Genomic DNA, 8,160 nt, shown 5'->3' with positions numbered 1-8,160 from the left:
AAATGATTTCCTCTTTAAACTATAAACTTTCTGTCTCTAAGTCTAACAGGAATATTATTGTCATTATAAAAAATTATACAAATACAAAATGTATGAAAAAAAAATAATCTCAAAAATACTGAACTCCGAGGAAAATTCAAAACGGAAAGTCCCTAATCAAATGGCAAAATCAAATAATAAAACACATCAAAAGAATGGACAACAACTGTCATATTCCTGACTTGGTGGATTGAACCTGGTTTTATAGCGGTTAACCCCTCACTTGTATGACAGTTGCATCGAATTCCATTATATTTACAACAATGTGTAATTTAATTTTCAATCAAATGAAAAACTGCTGGTATAAATCATGAATGTTACAATTTTCTCCTGTAAACCATTTCAATATATATCTATTTGTAATTGTATTTGTATATTCCCTCAAACCATGAAAGTACGCTACATTCATTATTTCCATGCCAAAACTAGTCAATTATCTTCAATGAGAATAACGGGTAATACATCACATGCTTTTCTATTTGTAGAATATTTTTGGAGGTAATTTTACGTGATGACAATATTGGTTTTCTATGATTATTTAAAAGGAACATTAAAATTTTATGTTTCAACACTGATTTATAGAGTTCACCCTCATTTTTTAATCCATTGTCAGCCAGCTACATGTATAACCTTCTCTTAAGCCTAGTTTTCTGAAACTACTCGGTCATGCTGACCAACCCAAGTGGATTGTGTTAATACTGTATTGTAGCCTATTCAAATACACTAAAACAATCATATAAATAGATATACTATTTAAATTAACCAAATTTTGAAATAAAAAAGTTTCAATGTACCCCTGAGTTGGCCATGACGACTATCCCTCAATTGACCTTTAAGTAATGATTTTGACTAATTTTAGTGGCAAAACTTATTATGTACAAACTATTCAAGATTGACAGATGCCTGATTTTAATGAAAAAGCTGTAAATTTGAACCAAATTATCTGTTCCCTAACCAGGATTGATGTAGGAAACCCTTTCTCAAAATTACTTTGTCATGGGTTCAAATAAAACAAATCTAAGTTTAGAGCACCATTTTTGGGTAAACAGCACAGATCACAATGAGGCATTACTGCCAGTAAGCTTCTCCTTCATATGATGCAGTTGACTTGAATAATTACTTTATTCGTGTTGAACAATTGAACTTTTATATTATTTGGTGGACACAACTGCAGTCTAAGGCTTATTAAAGCACACAAATTAAAAGTAGCTGAGTGTACTTTCTACAAATAGCCTCTGTTTTACATTTATCAAATTTACAATGTATGTTGGATACAAATACAAATACAAATATTTTTATTGGCACAAACTCATTAACAATAAATGGTTAAGACCTATGGCATTACATACAACTATAATAATTGACATGGTAGAATGAAAGGTTCCATGATAACATATCATGCTAAATTATGAAAAGTTACAAAATGATGTATTATATAAGTTCACTATTTCTCATATTTAGACATTCTGATATGAAAGAGGAAGACAGTCTAAGTAATAATGCTGAGCTATTATTGACCAATAGAGATATTTTTTCATCAGCGGTAATGTTACACTGTATTTGAAATATAACATTTATTTTATTTTCTAATATTTCTTGCTTTGAGGTATATCTATTACATTTTAATAAGAAATGTTGTCCTCAATTTCCCCATTTTTACAGACAGGACAGTATCAGATATGACATGCACATCTAATTCATGAAATTGAGAATGGAAATGGGGAATGTGTCAATAAAGAGTTTATATGTTGAACAGAAGCTAAACATTTGAGAGTAAGATGTCTCATTCTACAAAAAAGATATTTATATTTTTAATTGTTATTTATTTTTTGACATTGACTATATTTGTTTGTTTTTCTATTGTTATGATAATAATTATTGAGCACTGAATTTATATTGTGTTATTTTAATTTATTTATTTTCTCAAATAATAGTGTGTAGGCTTCAATTATATCAGGAACATAATTTCATTGTATTATTTTTTTATGATAAATATAAACAAAAGGTTTCACTATTTTTGGGGTAAAAATTGCGTGAAATGGAGTCAACACCCTATGGTACTAGCTTGATATCTAAATTCAAGGTTGATCACTACCTTTGGGATACACAAAATATAGTGCCTTGAAATTTATCAATGAAATATATGCTCAGATATTCAAATCAGAAAATGATGTTATATATTTGTCAAGAATATTATATAACTTTTGTAGGGTGTAGGAATCTTATATCTGTTAAAAAAATACCATAGATATCATTGTTTAAGCCATTTTAAAAACAGGAGTTATCTTCCTTTACCCAGAATTGTAGTTAAATCAACTATAACCAATGCTTTATACAAATATTTATTTTAAGCATTCTTCAAATTCAGTTCTTGCTTAAAACACAAGTACTTACTTAAAATATATGCAAATTTAATTGAAAACACAGAGCTGAAATGCCTGTCTTTCTTATGAACAACATATTATTTTTTTATCAGTGTAATGTAAAAATCGTTTGTCTGGGAGTGTCACTGATGTGGATTGTAGTTTACCTTGGATTTAAAAGTACATTTTATAACAAAATATATAAAATCAAGTACATTATCAAATCATTGGATTATACCAATAATGAAAATTGTATGAACAATGTATACTTAGTTTCTTTAGTATGAATCATACATAAATAAAATAACATCTTTATTTTACTGTCTTTTTTTTTGGATCCAGAATTGCATAGATAGAAGGGGGAAATGGAGAAAATTAGAAATGTACTTAAGGTAGTACAATTAATAACATCAGTTTGCTGTCAAAACTTTTTTGATGTAAAAAAAACCCCAGCACCACTGAAAATACAAAAGTTTCGAAATAATTAAAACTGCATTAGATACAAACTAGGCAGGTCTACATGTTACTGCACTAAATTAACACAACCTTCAAAGAAACAACTTTTACTTGACAGTTGCAAATATTTGTTATATCCATTACCTATTTCGAAAAGAATAGATTCCATTTAAGTTTGATCTGAATTGTTTTCTCAATGGAATAGAAACATTTAAAGAATTTCAAACCTTAAATCCCTTCAACAAATCAGGACTTATTATTTTACCAAGGAATGTTCTTTGTCACTTATTTCCATGTGTTATAAAATGATATACAGCTTTGTTTTACATTATGAATTTAAATAATTTTGTTTAAAAGTTTACACTTTTTTCAGCATTTTTTAAGTATTTAAACAATTACAATGATGTAGGTATCACACATATTTTGTTCTAACACAGAATATATTCAACTTCTGGTAGACTATCAGTCTTTAAGGGTATCAACATTCAAGTATAGTCCGTGTTTTGTTACTGCTGCTGGTTGACTGTCAGTCCTTCAATATATCCTCTGCAAAATATTTCAGTTTATGAAGTATGTAGTTGTATAGTTGTACTGAAACTAAGGTGGCACCTCACCAAGAAAGTTCTTCTAAGACTTCGTATTAGATTTGGGTTTCCAACTTTTTTGATTCGAGTGCCATTGAGGAGCTTTTTATGTGGACAAAACGACAACTTTTGCATGTAATCTTAACCTGGTGTCTTTCACAAGTTGTAATAGTTGTTATGTTAAAAAGGGAAGACAAAACCAATATACATAAGAAACATATAACAAATAACCAAAAGAAAAAAAAAGAAAAAAAAACTAGGGGTGGTGTTCTCGAAAGTATCCTAAGATTCGTCCTAAGTCATAGATAAGATCAATTTTAGGATGGACTTAGGACACTCTTAAGTTGTGTCTCGAAGCTATCTCAGACACATCTTATGTTAAGACGTCCTAAACATATCCTATGTGCGAAATTCTAAATAGTTAAAGTAATTGTTTGATAAAACATTTCTTAAAGACGAATCCATATGATAAAATTGTTTACGAAATTTTGTTATAACATGTATTTGATAAAATGCATGATTTCAAATGCAATTATAAAATGATATCAAAAAAGGATCGTGATTTAAACTGGAAAACAATTTGTTTTGAAATGAGAATAATGAATTCGTAGTGTCATCAAATCGTAAAACACGAAGTTCAAAGTTTAAAATCATGCACAATTTCTGTATACGAGTTAATAACCGATGGTGCGTTTCATTTCATGTTCATCTGCACGTAAAAAATTGAGAAAAAAGCATGCAAAAAGTTAGGATGAAGATATGATGATCTTAAGACACCTAATTAGGTGTCCTAAAGTTAGGACGAAAAATGTGATATATCTTAAGTTAAGAGAGCTTCGAGAACACGACTTAGGACAAAGACTTGTCATAAGATGGTCTTAGGACACGTCCTAATCCTAAGATAGCTTCGAGAACACCACCCCAGGTCTATAAAAAATACACAGTAAACTCAAGATTGAGCAAGAGAAACGTTCAGAAGGCTAATTCAGTGCTCGATGTACCAGTGGCATTCATTGTATCGTTCATTGAAAATGCAAATTCAATGATTCGTCCCTTTTGATGAATTTCAAGAAATAGCTGTTCAATATACTAGTACTTATTTCGGTTTGAAAAAAGATGTCGTTTTCGACACATACATTCATAACAGTTGGATCCTACTAGCTGTTGGTCAGATAGCCTCATTGTAAGCAACTATTCTCTACAAATGAGAACATATGCATTTGTTTGTACTTCTCTATATTTCGCCACGTCTCCCGTATACAGTTTCAAATACTGATTGCCAAAAAGTTTCATCTAGAAAACAGACGTCTCTTTATGAGATGATTTTTCATGCTATTTTTATTGACAAGTAAAGAGGGTAAAGGCCTGTGATGTCAGTTTGTTTAAAAAAATATATCAAATTTCCAAGATATAAATGAATCCACGATTATATACTAAGAACATTTATTCTTTTTCTAATAAATGATGTGTGTGTTGATAAGATATTGCACGACTGGCATGTTTTTCACTTCTACCAGGAGCCATACCCATATATCGCTTGTTGTTGGATATAATTTTTTGAAAAATAAAACTGTGAAACCAGTTGTATCATAATTTATGTAAAACTGGCAATTGTAGATGAAATCATACCATCATATGTGCACTTTAAGGTTCTAGCTACGTTATGGTACAACTTGCTATCAAATTAATGTCTCACTATCAATTAAAATTCAACTGTTATCGATTATGAATATTTTTTTAGTCTAAATTTAAAAAAAAACCCAAAAACATTACGATCATATTTTTTCTAAATACAAAAAAAATTAAAACGAAGTTCATTTCAAATACAAACTAATGCATTGTGGCTATGAATGTTCTTTGTTTAAAATTGTTTCAGAAACATTTAAAATTTAATATCGTACAGAAATTTACATTACCAGCAACTGAACAGCACAATGATTTTATTTATAATTGTGTATATATATGCAAAGTAGCAACACAGTCTTTTAATACGAATAGCAGGAAATTTGATGGATATTGTCAATACGGCAAACATATATAATTTAAGGTATTGAGCGTAGTTGACGAAACAGTATCCAAAATGTACGATCTGATGCATCTAAATTGGTTTTGTAATTGAAATATTAAGAAACATATGTTTGCTGTTTAGGAAATAAGGATAGTTTTAAAATGATACAAAACAAATCAGACCAATCTCGTTTGAGCACTTGATTCTTCTGTCAGTTTTCATATTTTAATCGATCTCTCCTTTCATTTTATTGTCTCATAAATGTTATGTCATAGTTTCCGAAAGTTAGTAAACATTTGTTTTGCAATCAATTTTCCTTCTTAGGCTGTTAAGTTTTTGCCTATGGACTTTCATTATGAAATCAAATGCATAAAATGTGCATGGGATGTAACAGAATTATACTCTACTTATAGATTCTGATTTTACCTTTTTCTGCCAATATTTTTCAGTATTGGAGAAAATGTTTGGTTGATCAAAATAATAGCTTGTAGCCTTATTTGACATTCAAACGGTTATTAAACTTAGTTATCATTCTGGGCGTATTGCATTTCCGCTAATTTTTCAAAGTCGCAATACTACGTTTCCGCAAATTTAAAGTATACGTTTCCGCAATTTGTATTTATACTTTTCCGCAAATTTACCTGGTAAATTATAAAGATTTGAATGAACATATATGATTTTTTTTTTTTTTGATAAAGAAAATATTCTGATCTCAGTAGAGCTAAAATTTACTAGACATAACTAGTTGACTCGGGTTAGGGTGAGTTAAACTTCATTGAAAAATCTTTGGTTTGGCTTACTTACCAACTAACATGATTAAAGAATGCTTTGTTGAATTAGTTGCCAATGCTCCATCTGACGATAAATGCATGAGGTCTCCCGATTATATGCTGGAATTTTATATAGATGGCAATTGAGATTTAGACCAACCTTTTGGGCATCAACTCCTGACCCCGAGGAAAAGAGAAAAACGAATGGTGTCGAGTCTTTTCGTGCCAACCTAAACGAGCAGTTTTACGCTAGCCATCCTACCATATTTGTTGATGTCGATGTGTTATTGAAACTGAATACAACATCTTAGATAAAGATGAGAACTCTTACTGTAAATATGAAAAGGAGAAGATTCGACTTGTAAACGGAGAATGTGCTACTATGGACTATGTTCGACGTGTTGGCTACAAATATTCTCCCAGAACTGACTTATGAACTCATATCAAGATATTTTTTAACATACCTTTTCATATATTTTAATGATGTATTTTACTGACATGTTATGATGACCTTTAACGTATACATATTCACTTTTTTATTATAGCTTTGCTTTCGAACAATAGGTATTCCTTAATTATTTGCGGAAAAGTAATAATTTATTTTTTCCGGAAAAGTGACTTTTTTCCGGAAAAGTAAGATATTTATTTGCGGAAACGTAAACTTTTTTTTTCCGGAAACGTCATATTTTTTTCGCGGAAAAGTAATGCCAATTTGCGGAAACGTAAAACGCCGATCATTCTCCTTTGGATACTCTCAAGCAATTGGCAATTAGACTAACACAATAAAATCATTTCTATATACATTTGTATTTTTCGTAGATGTTACATGAGGTTTATTTTGTATCGCTTTACTTTAAGTTTCCATTCAGAATCTTGTTCTGTATAATTGTCCTTTACAGTATTAACTTACTATTAAGTATTAGTAAATCCAACACTTTCTGCTGAATTTTTATTCCGTGTTTTGTTTTGTGTAATTTCAGGTAACTTTGCCTAACGCTACCGTTCCTCTGTTTTACGACGCTATAGGCAAATTATTTTTCAGAATTTGATATATTATTTTGTGCTGATACAATGTCACACAACATTTCTCTTTCTTCATTCATCGATGATTTATGTATGAAGAGATCTATAATGTTGTGATTTTATTTCAATTTGAAATTATTAAAGGCCCAGTTATGACAACATGGAGCATTGCCATTCTTCTAAACTGGTCATGATGTACATTTTAGTTATGCATCACAAAACGACACGTCAATACAATAATCTGTGGGTAGGGTGTCGAAATCTGTTTGATATTGGGGGCCAAACGTACTTAAAAACCATTAAACATAATAAAACATAATCATTGGACATACTTTTGATGAAGTTTAAATATTTGGTGGCGAATCCATTTATCACTACTAATTGATTTTTCATTGATAGACATCAAATAAAAATAATCATTGTGCAGTGATAAATTAAAGTTAGATAATTGTGTTTTAACCGTAATCAAAAATATCATATTTAATCAACGTAAAATGTTTCGTTTGAAGTACAACTATATCCTTAAGAAAAGATCGGTTTCTGTTTGTTTTATATATATTATTTTTTTATATTTGGTAAGGAACGACTGAACTTTCAAAGTATATGGTTTCTGTTAAAAAATAGTTCGGAGTTTAGTATGACGTCCATTATCACTGTACTATTATGCATATTTTAGGGGCCAGCTGAAGGACACCTACGGGTGCGGGAATTCTCGCTACATTGAAGACCCATTGGTTGCCTTCGGCTGTTGTTTGCTCTGTGGTCGGGTGGTTGTCGCTTTGACATATTCGCCATTTCCTTTCTCAATTTTATGTCTACTAAAATGATAATAATACAAATTAATCACTTTCAAAAATATACATAAAACGTTAGATATTTGAAATAATTCTGCAACTTTTCATTTAAAATAAAGGCAA

This window comes from Mytilus edulis, chromosome 2 (genome assembly GCF_963676685.1).
Source record: "Mytilus edulis chromosome 2, xbMytEdul2.2, whole genome shotgun sequence".
NCBI lineage: Eukaryota > Metazoa > Mollusca > Bivalvia > Mytilida > Mytilidae > Mytilus > Mytilus edulis.
The sequence above is the reverse complement of the archived record's forward strand: the minus strand, read 5'-3'. Positions refer to the sequence as shown.